This window comes from Anser brachyrhynchus, assembly GCF_964034855.1.
Source record: "Anser brachyrhynchus genome assembly, chromosome: 3".
Classification (NCBI taxonomy): Eukaryota; Metazoa; Chordata; class Aves; order Anseriformes; family Anatidae; genus Anser; species Anser brachyrhynchus.
The window spans coordinates 100,809,641-100,820,487 of NC_137696.1; the positions used below are offsets into that span (position 1 = coordinate 100,809,641).

The 10,847-nt window shown below is 40.2% G+C and overlaps 1 protein-coding gene across 2 annotated transcripts in view; it reads right to left on the bottom strand.

The window, feature by feature from the left end:
* FAM83B (family with sequence similarity 83 member B) overlaps positions 1-961 on the bottom strand; it is a 57,386-nt gene extending 56,425 nt beyond the window's left edge. Inside the window, exon 1 of one of the 2 annotated variants that reach the window (XM_080585675.1) lies at positions 66-961. The gene's annotated coding sequence lies outside the window, so the exon portion shown is untranslated. Of the gene's footprint in view, positions 1-42 lie in introns of both variants that reach the window. The other variant, XM_080585673.1, reaches the window with a different exon arrangement.
* Positions 962-10,847: the final 9,886 nt, after the last annotated feature.

Below are 10,847 nucleotides of genomic sequence, written 5' to 3' on the forward strand. Positions count from 1 at the left end.
GGGCCGGGCCCCGTCGGGGCAGCGGGAGGGAGAGCCACTTACTGCCGGGCTGCCCCAGGACTCGCCTCCGGAGCGGCTCCTTGCCGGCGGGGGGTCGCGGCTCGTTGCGATCGCGGCTGCGGGGAGCGGGGCCGGCCGGCGCACGGCTCCTCGCAGGTACTTCCCGTCCGTCGCTCTGAGGCGCGGTGGGTGTGGAAACCAGTTACAACATGTCAGGACGGTGTCGCACCACAACCCGCCGCCGCCGCAGAGAAGCGGGGCGAGAACTTGTCTGAACTGGGGAAGCCCGGCCCCAGCGCGGAGCGAAGGGCAGCGCCTTCCCAGGGGCGCGGCGGGGCCCCCGGCACGGCACGGCTCGGCTCGGCACGGCCCCGCGGAGCCGCGCACACCGGCAGCCCCTGGGGTGTGTGTGGGTGTGTGAGGGTGTGTGTGAGTGTCTGTGTGTCTGTTGGGAGTGTGCACTTGGGAGATGAAGCCTAAAGCTGAACGGTGAGTTGGGGAAAAAGCGCACCCCTCTGCCTCGAGTCGCAGTTTCTAAGTTAACTGCAGGGAGATTGTCACGGCAAGGGAGCTATACCTGGCTGTACCCACACCTGTACACTAGGTGATGTGAACGAGCCCGCTTTTCATAGCTATATTACATTAAAACGCTCTTCTGCTTCATGTCTCTGGTTGAGAAACGCCACAGCCCCCCACTCTGGTGGTGATGCCTGCTGGGCCTTCCTGCAGCCCCCTCAGTGCTGCGCAGCCGGCCAGGCATGCCAACACGGCTGTCCTCTGCCCGGCTGCAATCGAGGTCCCACTCGGAAAGGCCATTCCTTCCAAAGCATGGCCATCCTCATAGCACAACTGCAATCCAAATCCCACTCAGGCCCTTCCAAAGCACGGCCATCCTCGTAGCACGACCATGTAACTGCCAGTGGATCAATGTATCATGCCCATGCTTGGCTGAAGCATGCTGGGTTTGTCAAGCAGACAATGAGGTGTCACACACGACACTTGATCAGTAATAATTTGTCCAGTCACGCTTTAGACACAAACTTCTACCCTTCACTGCCCAGTCTGGCTTCAGACACAAACACCTACCCTTCCCTGCCCAGTTGTAAGTGCAGGGTATGTCCTGTTTCTGGAGCTAAGCACAGTTCCACTGGGACTTTTCAGCTTTTCTGTAAGGGAAAAAAAAAAAAAAAAAAGAATGTCTGTGTGTGTATGTGTAAAAATACACAATGTCTACACAACAATATACATGGTTGTGTATGTATCTGGTGGCTGCCAGGCAGTAACTTTTGTTACACAGTGAATTCAGGCAATACAATTCACAAGCGGAAATAGCTGGTGTCAGTATACTTCTGAATTACTGTTTACAGACATAGGATCACCTGGATTAATTGATTTAATCCTTCTTACATCCCCAAAAGTATTTCCCTGCATTTTTGATGAAGCGCTTTTTATCCCATGAAAATGTGTGGTCAGGAAGAAGAACATGTTTCAGTGGAAACTTGTCCATTAAGAGGTGGCCATGTAAATTTTTAAAAGAGTAGATCTATTTTCTAAAATTATTTTAGGAAAGGTAAGAAGGTGAACAGATAATCCCAAAAGGACTTTTGATCTCAAATTTATTGGTTAAACTTTACGTGAAGTTTACAAGTGTCACTGGGTCTCAGTTTTAGAAGTCAGTGCTTGAGTACAGGCTTAACAAAAAACAGTAAGGAGTAGTAGCTTTCTAAATAAGGAAATCTACATGAAAAATAACTTCTTTTTTTTTTCAACCTTAGCATCTGCACAAGAAAAATTTTATTTTATTTTATTTTATTTTATTTTATTTTATTTTATTTTATTTATTTATGTACCTCTATAGTGTCCAGCTCAGTGGGAAACTGGTCTGGTATTGAGATCTTCAGCTACACACATGCACATATGCAACACAAATGAACAATGCAGTATAAAACAACAACAATAATGTCAGTAATAACAGGGCATTATTACTACTGCTGTTTCTACTAAGGAGAATCACACGCTCTCTACATAGCCATTACCCCACGCTAACTTTAAAATTGATGGGTAAACAGAATGATGAGAAAAGAGATGAAGGAATCTTAAACATATCTTTATAAATCATGAGCAAGCCTTTACAGAGATGATAGAAAAAGGGGATGTCAAATGCTGATGCAGATTCTTCCATGCAGTTAGGGGCTGCCTGAGATTTCAGTGGAAGCCCTCCAATAGCTGTACAAGGCCTGACATTTCATAAAATCCAGCTAGGATAATGTGTTTCAGAAACCAGCTACCTATAGTCGACTGTTAAAATAAGGAACAATTTAATTCAGCAGGTAGCAAACTTCTGTGTCTTGCATCCACAGGAGGTGATGAAGGGAGACGGCTATCAGCAAGCTCAATAAACAGTAAGACAAATTCTTGAACAACAGGTATAAAACTGGATTCTAAAAAGACTAGGTAGGGATGTGCCTTTTAGCATCCTTACTCCTAGGGCTGTGGAGCTGCAGCAGTTTGAGCAAAATGGACTGCAGAAAGTGGACAGGCTTTCATCTGCCTAAATGGACTTTCATTTCAGTTTTTGGAAATAGAATTTTGGGCAAGACAAAATTCCATCCTATTGATTGTAACCATGTAACTAGAACCCCATCAATTCATGAAAACTACAAAAAAATGTTCTAGAAGTAGCTTCATGGGAGACAAGAAACTACTGATATCACCATGTTGAGAATATAATCAAAAAGAACACTGATTGTCTGAAGTGACCTAGGAACTCTGATGATGGTGCTGATGGATGGTCATCTCTGTGACTTCCATCAGTTTTCAGTTGTCAAGTGTAAGACAGAACATCTTGCCTTGTCTGGGTCTAGCTGAATGCAGATTTTAATTGCACATACAATGACACCAGCCCATAAGGTTAGGATATGAGTACTTTCTAATGATAAATATTTATATGAATGATATGTTATCCCTACTGCATATTTAATATAATTTAATTTAGATTTACTAAAGAGGGCTTTGATTTGGAGCAGTAGATGTTTATGCAATACATGATGTTTAGGATTTGAACTTCATTAGATTTTAAATAGATGAAGAAAGAGTACAATCCTTAAGATTCATTCTATTTAAAAATCAAGGGCCATCTCATCTGAAGCATAAGAAAAGAGACTTTGCACAGTAACCTTAGAGAAAATGTATAATTACAGATATGGACATATATATGGGTATAAAATGAGCTGTACTGTATTTATAAGGGTTGATTTGTACTGATAAGAAACTCCCACCTTTCATAAAGCAGCGGAGAGAAAAATGACACAGAAGAATACAAATGAGTATGAAAAGGTTGATATCCTACTCTCAATATATACTTTTCCAAATCAAATAATCATAACCTACTCTTTTGATATCATATTCCTTAGTCAGGGATACAATAACTTGTTATAGGGACATAATGCAAGTTCTTGGGAATGTCCAAACACTAATTAGTTTTCCAGTCACCCCTAGAGGTTCTATCAAGAAATGGTCAGTACTTCACAGTACAAAGAATTAAACTCAAGATCTTTCACGAAGGATGACTGAGAGAGGGTTCCTAACCCATAGATTTTGGCCAGATATATATGTTATATATGGTATGGCAGATTTTTGTCCTAGGTCAGGTCCTGTATCAAAGCCTTGTAAAAACTTAATTACTTCAGGAAGTTCAACTGTGAAGATAATCTGAGGGTTTCCTGTAAGAAATGTGTGGTAAGAGCTGCATAAAATTATTCAAAATATTTTATTTCTGAGACACAAGTACATAAATAAAAATGTATCGGTCTTTATATTTTGCCCCTAGTATATATAGCTTACAGATAGGATTAAAGAGCAGGGTAAGAGGGGTGATCAAAGTGGTAAAACAGCTTCCATCTGAGAAAGAACACAGACTGGGACTCTCCAGGTTGGGAATGCAGTTGGTGCCTGAGGCCATCTGTTGTGGTTCATCACATAATGTGTATCTCTGTTGTAAAGCAGGGCTGAATACAGAGAAGGAAACTTCTCTGAGATCTGCTCTTGTACCTACCAGTTAGGACTTCTTCAAGCTTACCAACACCTTCATATTTTCTGAGGTCTTCTGTGTCCTTGTGATTCAGCCTAAATATTAGTAATCTTTTCTCCCAGGTGATGATAGCTATGTGGTTGTCATACATACTTCACGTGGCTCTTATTTTTTTTTTCCTTTTATTACTTGCCTTTACTTTAACATCCACCTTTGCCTTACTATTACTTACTTTACTATTACCTCTACAAGTAGACAGCAATGCAAAATAGAACAGAAAGTAAAGTCTCTCTCTCTCTATATATATGTGTGTGTATGTATGTATGTATATCTTTTTTCCAGTTAGTTGGAAACCTCTCTTATATCTGTCTCTCCACCTGCTCACTTTACCAGGAAACTAAACTTTCTGAAGTAACTTCGTTACTGGACTTAGCCTGTCTTTCTCACCACAACTTCCCAAAAACTTGTGTACTGCTGGAGTTAAAATGACAAGATCATGTCTGTGTTTTGCGATCTGGGTTCAAGTCTTTAGAAACAAGGAACACATATACTTGTCTCTTGAAGCCAGACATAAGTTGGGGTAATGCAGAAACTAACAATGAAAATTTTATATTAATTGAGTAAAAGGGAAACTTACAGAGAATTTTGTATAATACATATTTTAATAATATCTAAGCTATTATATACCACTTGGTATTGTGTATAAGTAAGAATCAAATTGTGAAAAGGTAGCCTGAGACTCAGGACACTAGTTTGGCACCAAAGTTTTCCGTTGATACATTAGTAATGGAAAATATGTCTTCCCATTTAAGCTGTGTCACCTCGGTGCAGGTTCTGTGAGTGTTCAGCTCTTCATAGGAAGGGAGGATAATTTCCTTTAGGAATGGCGAGCTTTCCACTGCTGTTTGTTCTTAATGTTTTAGTGAACTGTGGCCCCAAATCTTGCATTAGGCCATGGCCAGGGACCCAAAACAAGGATATGACATATACAAGAATATGTAAGAACTCTCTAGCCATAAGGATCTTCTAGTCAAGAAATTTTACAAGTAAGCTCCTTTGTTGTTTCTGACTGCGAAGAAAGGTGAACCCTGTAAATAAATGCATAGAAAGAGAAAAATGAAATAGGGCTAGAGGGAATAAGTTGTTGCTCGATTTGCACATGGCTTATTTTCAAAGCTATTACCACTTTGACAGGCCTGTGTTGGCACTTACAAGGACCCACTTTTGGCCTAGTATTCACCTCTGTGCTTGGAGGTGAGGTTGGCAAAAGGATGAAAGGTCTTTGTCTCCTTCCAATCCCAGAAGCGCCTGAAGCTAGTTTTCCTCTCAGTGCTGGTTACAGTGGATGCTTGGAACCTTCAATGTTACCATAGTGTTTACTTGATTGCTTGTGGTCCTAGTGAGCTTTGTAAACCCAAGCCCATTTTCATTGTAACTTTTTTCTAATGCAAACATTCAGAATGGAATAAAGGTTTCTAGATGCCCTTGGGAGGTCTCTGGCCGTCAATAGTAATACTGGCGGATGTAGAAGCGAAGAATAAACCAGGGAGTAAAGCAACCCACATCAAATAATAAAATCATATAAAAGTCTCACCAACGTAGCAAGGTCCATTAATCTTTAAATGGATCAACAACATTGTAAGTCTGAATACAGCTGCTACAAAGGGCAGGCTTATTCTTTTCTGGGTAGATTCTTGAGCTGTCAATGCATTTATAGCCAAGAAAATTTCAATCAACTGTATAAGCTGAAAAAAATTTCCAAAATATTCCAACATTACAGGCAAGGTTTTCTTAACTGTCCACATACCTGTTCAGAAAACACAAATGACTTACCGTAAGGGTTCTTTTATTAGAAGAATGATATATGCTCACACATAAGCTCAGCAACTGCTTTCCCATAAATCTGTTGTTTTACAATTAGGGTTGCTAATTGACATGTGCAATTAATGAAATAAGCATTGTTTACTCTGCTTTTATCGAGCTGTCCTCAAAAATAATGTAGAAATAATGTTACCATGACTATGATTAAGGAAGGATATAGGTGATGCAGAGTTTTAAGTAGGTGAATTAATCTTTCATCAGGTCAGCGAACACTGTTATAAAAAGTATACAAGCTTATGGATGCTTGAGCTTCTCCAGGTCTGAAGCAGAAGCAAACGTCAAATCCAGGAACAAATTGTGAACAAGTGCTCTGAGTTGAATTAGAGATGTATGGGTGAGAAAGAACTTACCAATACAGGAGTAGCTGCACCAGGCCAATCTAACTCAACATCGTGTCTCTGACAGTGCCTATTAAGTGGTTAGAACAAAAGATTTGGGCAAGTTTGCAGTCTCACATCTTCAGTTGTCGGCTTTTTCAGGGACATACAGGAATTGAGGATGATTGGTAAGGTATGCTGAAAACCCAAGCATAACTGAAATTCCAAGTAGAGAGCGAGAAAGAGAGTCACTTGTTTCAATATCAGTTTTTAAAAGCTCTTGCTGTGAGGTTGTAGGAGGAAGCAAATACATCGTGATGGCTCCTTGGCAGTGCTGTCCGTGACAATGAGATGACAAGAAGCAATGCTCCCGTGTTGCAGCAAAGGAAGTTCTAATTGAGCACTGGAAGGAAGTCCTCTCTGGGAGGGTGGTTACGCACTAGCGTGTGCTTCCCGGACAGACCATGAGATCCGCCTCCGTGGAGATTTTCAAAACGTGACTTGTCAAGGCCTTGGCCATCCTTTCCTAAATTTTTTGTTAGATGGGCTTGGAGCACGAGTATGGACTAGAGGACTTCCAAAAACACTTTCCAAACTATTCTTTCTGTGATACTGTGATTCTACACTTACTGTCCTTCCTATAACAACTGTAATTCTGACAGTTTACTTCATGCCTATAATAATAAAGTGGTCCATAAACTTCAATAAAAAGCAATTTTCCATTATGCTTCTCTCTGCTGTGTGTTAAAATTAAGTCCCCAGTCTTTAACTGGAATTACCTGGTGATAAGCAAAATTTAGGTTTCTCCAGCATAAAAGTTTTCTGTTATCAGCATGTAAGAGCACTGTAGAAGCTACCACAAGGAAACTGATGGACTTGCCAGTTCTGAAGAGAAGCAAGTGAGAGAGATATTGAGTAAAGTAATAGCGTGAGATTATGAAATAATGTTATTACCTGATGGTGTCTATTGTTATTATCAGTGCAGAATGGCTAATTTCTCAGATATGTAAATTGTCTTTGGAGTTGAAACATCAAGAGTAATGGAAACTATTCATTCCCAACACTGGAGTCATCGGTTAGCTCTGTCAAAGAATTACAGAATGGCTGAGGTGGGAAGGGACCTCTGGAGGTGATTTGGTCCAACCCCCTGATCAAGCAGGGCCACCCAGAGCAGGATGCCCAGGCCCATTTCCAGGCAGCTTTGGAAGATCTCCAAGGAGGAGACTCCACAGACTGCCTGGGCATCCTGTGCCAGTGCTCAGTCACCTGCAAATAAAGAAATTTTTCCTTCAGACAGAATGCCTTTGTTCCAGTTTGTGCCCATTACCTCTTGCCCTGGCACTGGGAACCACAAAAAAAAGAGCCTGTCTCTGTTCTCTGCTCCCTCCCTTCAGGTTTTTGGTAAGATCCTCCCAAGACTTCTCCAGGCTGAACAGTCCCAGCTCTCACAGCCTTTTCTCATAGGAAAGGTGCTCCAGTTCCTTAATCACCTTGGTAGCCCTTTGTTGGACTCTTTCCAGTATGTCCATGCCTCTTTTACTGGGAAGCCCAGAACTGGTCACAGGACTCCAGGTGCAGCCTCATGAGTGCTGAGTAGAGGGGAAGGGTCACCTCTCTTGATCTGCTGGCAACACTCAGCCTAAGGTAGCACATGTTCTTAAGGTCTGTCTTGAAATCTTGAAGCCCAGAAATATGTATTATTTTTAAATGCGTGCTTCAGTCTGAAACCTTAATTCCATGGTGTTAGGTGGATTCCTTGTAAATGGACTATGAATGACTATCGCTTAGGAAACTGCAAGTCAATCAAAGTAAATACTGTGAGAGTTTACTGTAAATTTACAGTAAATACTGTGAGAGTTATAGAATATCCTCAGGTGGAAGGGACTCACAAGGATCATCAAGTCCAACTCCTGGCTTATCTTTGGACCATCTCATGTCAGAAAAAAAAAAAAGTCAAATATATACAGACAGACAAGGTGAAAAGTTTCTGTATGTTATCATTAACATTGATAGAGCTGCAAAAGATACTATTATGCAACAAACCTTGAAATACTTGAACACTTTGAGCCCTATACAATATTGGAAGGTTAATGTGAAATAGTCAAATTCATAAACAGTATCTTGGGCAAAACGTACTCCTAAGTTCTAACATTTATGGATTCAAGTCCGTTTAGCTATCTGAAATGGAAAATTGTTAACTTTTGTGATAAAAGTCCAAAGGTGCATTCAAACAATAATTTTAAATTCACTGAGGAGCAGACATGTACTTACAATTTATTTTGACCAAACAAATGCCTTAATATTTAAGTGAAAATCCTATACTGAGTCGTATTTAGTAAGTAAATAATTAAGGGTAATTCAACTCAGGACAAAAAATCTGTAGACTAAGGAGTCATTCTGTAAAAATGACTGGTTCTGAATGTGGAAATTGGCAGTTGCCTTTGCCAAGAATCAAACTTGTTTTAAAATGGAATTGTTACACAGAAAAGAGAGAAAAAAAAAATGTTTTCAAACTGAAAAATTTCTGGAGTTCAGTTATGCAGAACTATAAATGTATGGCAAGCTAAAATGAAGCAGAATATCATAAAAAATATAAGGCAGCATAAAAAGTTCTGAAAATGAAATAAATGCTATCCTTTCATTTTTTATCAAAGCCTAGGCAACTTCTGAATGAAGTAGCCAAAATGATTTCAACTCTAAGAAGGGACTTGATGACTAACACGGGACCTCAGGCACCTGTGCTGAAAATTGCTCATCTAATAAGCCCTACTCAACTGTTATTTAAACTGACTCCACAGGGTCTTATTTTTCCATTTGAAAGCTCCGGGGTGCCTGTCATTCTATGCCTTTACATACACAGATCTTTGCCCCTGTGGGCACATTCACACCTAACTCATAAGCCCGATCAACATCCAGAAGCTTTGATTTCCTCCTCTAACAGACCACATGATGCTTGGATTAAAGGTTTTTAGGTACTTAAGTCCTCTGTTGCATCTAGTCCTCTCAGCTATATTTCAGTTTTCATTTACTGTCTGATTTGCAGTGAAATGAAAGAAAATGCTTCCATTTTGATTTCCTTCAATCAGCTTTAGTTCAAGCCTTCAGTAAACGGGAAAAAATGTAGTAGAAAATTTTGAAGAACAGAGCACATAAAAGAATCATCAAATCATGGTTTGGGTTGGATGAGACCTTTGAAGATTATCCAGTCCAGTCTTACTGCCATGGACAGGGACATCTTTCATTAGATCAGGTTGCTCAAAGCCCCATACAATCTGACTGAACAAGTCCAATGGTGGGGCATCCACAACTTTATGGGGCAACCTGTTCCAGTGTCTCACCATTCTCATAATAAAAAAATTCTCCATTATATCCAGTACAAATCTACCCTCTTTGAGTTTAAAACCATTGCTCCTTGTCCTGCCACTGTGGGCCCTGGTAAAAGATCTTTCACCATCTTTCTTATCAGAAGACTGATGCATAAACTGCAGTGAGTAAGGAAGGCTTCCGGTGACCTCAGAAACATACAGTACCAGTGACTTTCTACATCATGAACCAGCATGCAACGTGTCCACACCTACAGGAAGAAGAACAAATACAAGGTCATGTCCAGCTGTTATGATATATATCCTAGTAGCAGGAAGCAGTAAAAGAATAGTGGATTGGATTTGGAAGACAAGTAAACAACAGTACTTAGATTTTGATCAATAACCTCAGAATTGGCAGTAACATTAAACATTTAATTCCTTTATTATTCATAGCAGAAAGTTTGTCATGAAGAATCATGGACTGAATCTGGGAGACCAATGTCTATGTGAAAAGTAACACAGAGAGAGACAAAAGGATGAAGGAGAAATATCAATACAACTAATTGCAGATGTGATAAGAACAAAAGTGTTCCTTGAGGGCTATTTTATAGGCAAATGACTTAATAGGCTGCTGTGTAATCTCCCTTATCCCCTTACCTGAGATGTGTACACACAGAGTTGTAACATACCTTCTCAACAAAATAGTTTTCACCGTTAGTATTTTGCTCTTTTCCTTGTTTACATTCAGTTTCCCAATAAAGCCTGCCATTTCTGAAAAACTAAATTGTCATTCTCCTCTCCCTTGTTGGTTTGTCCATTCTTGTCACATGATAGCATTTCCATATCCTGATAAATTGCAAAAATGCAAATTATAGTGAGGCTGGGTACCATGTCAGTACATTTTGGTTTGATTTTATTTCAGTTTGGATACTGCAGAAAGCCAAGCACAACATCTATGATCATTATGGTAAGAAGTGCTTGACTGACTATGTGTTTGAATTCTACTAAGTTCATTGCCAGATAGATAGTACAGAACATTATGGTGTCAGCTGACACACAGGAGTCACACTATCCCTAGAACAAGCCTTGAAAGATTTCTTAAACTGTCTGGATGTAAAGGTGGAAAGGTCTGGATTTTCAGGTGGAAACCTGAAGACGGGGAGAAAGGAGATTCATATAAGTTTAAATTCAGCATAGTGTAAAATAAAAGTATTAACATAGTGCTATAACTTGTAAAGACTACTTGAATCTACTTTGTTAATAAGCAGGACATGCATTAACCAGAATGCTGAGAAATGTATAAGAGCAACTGGC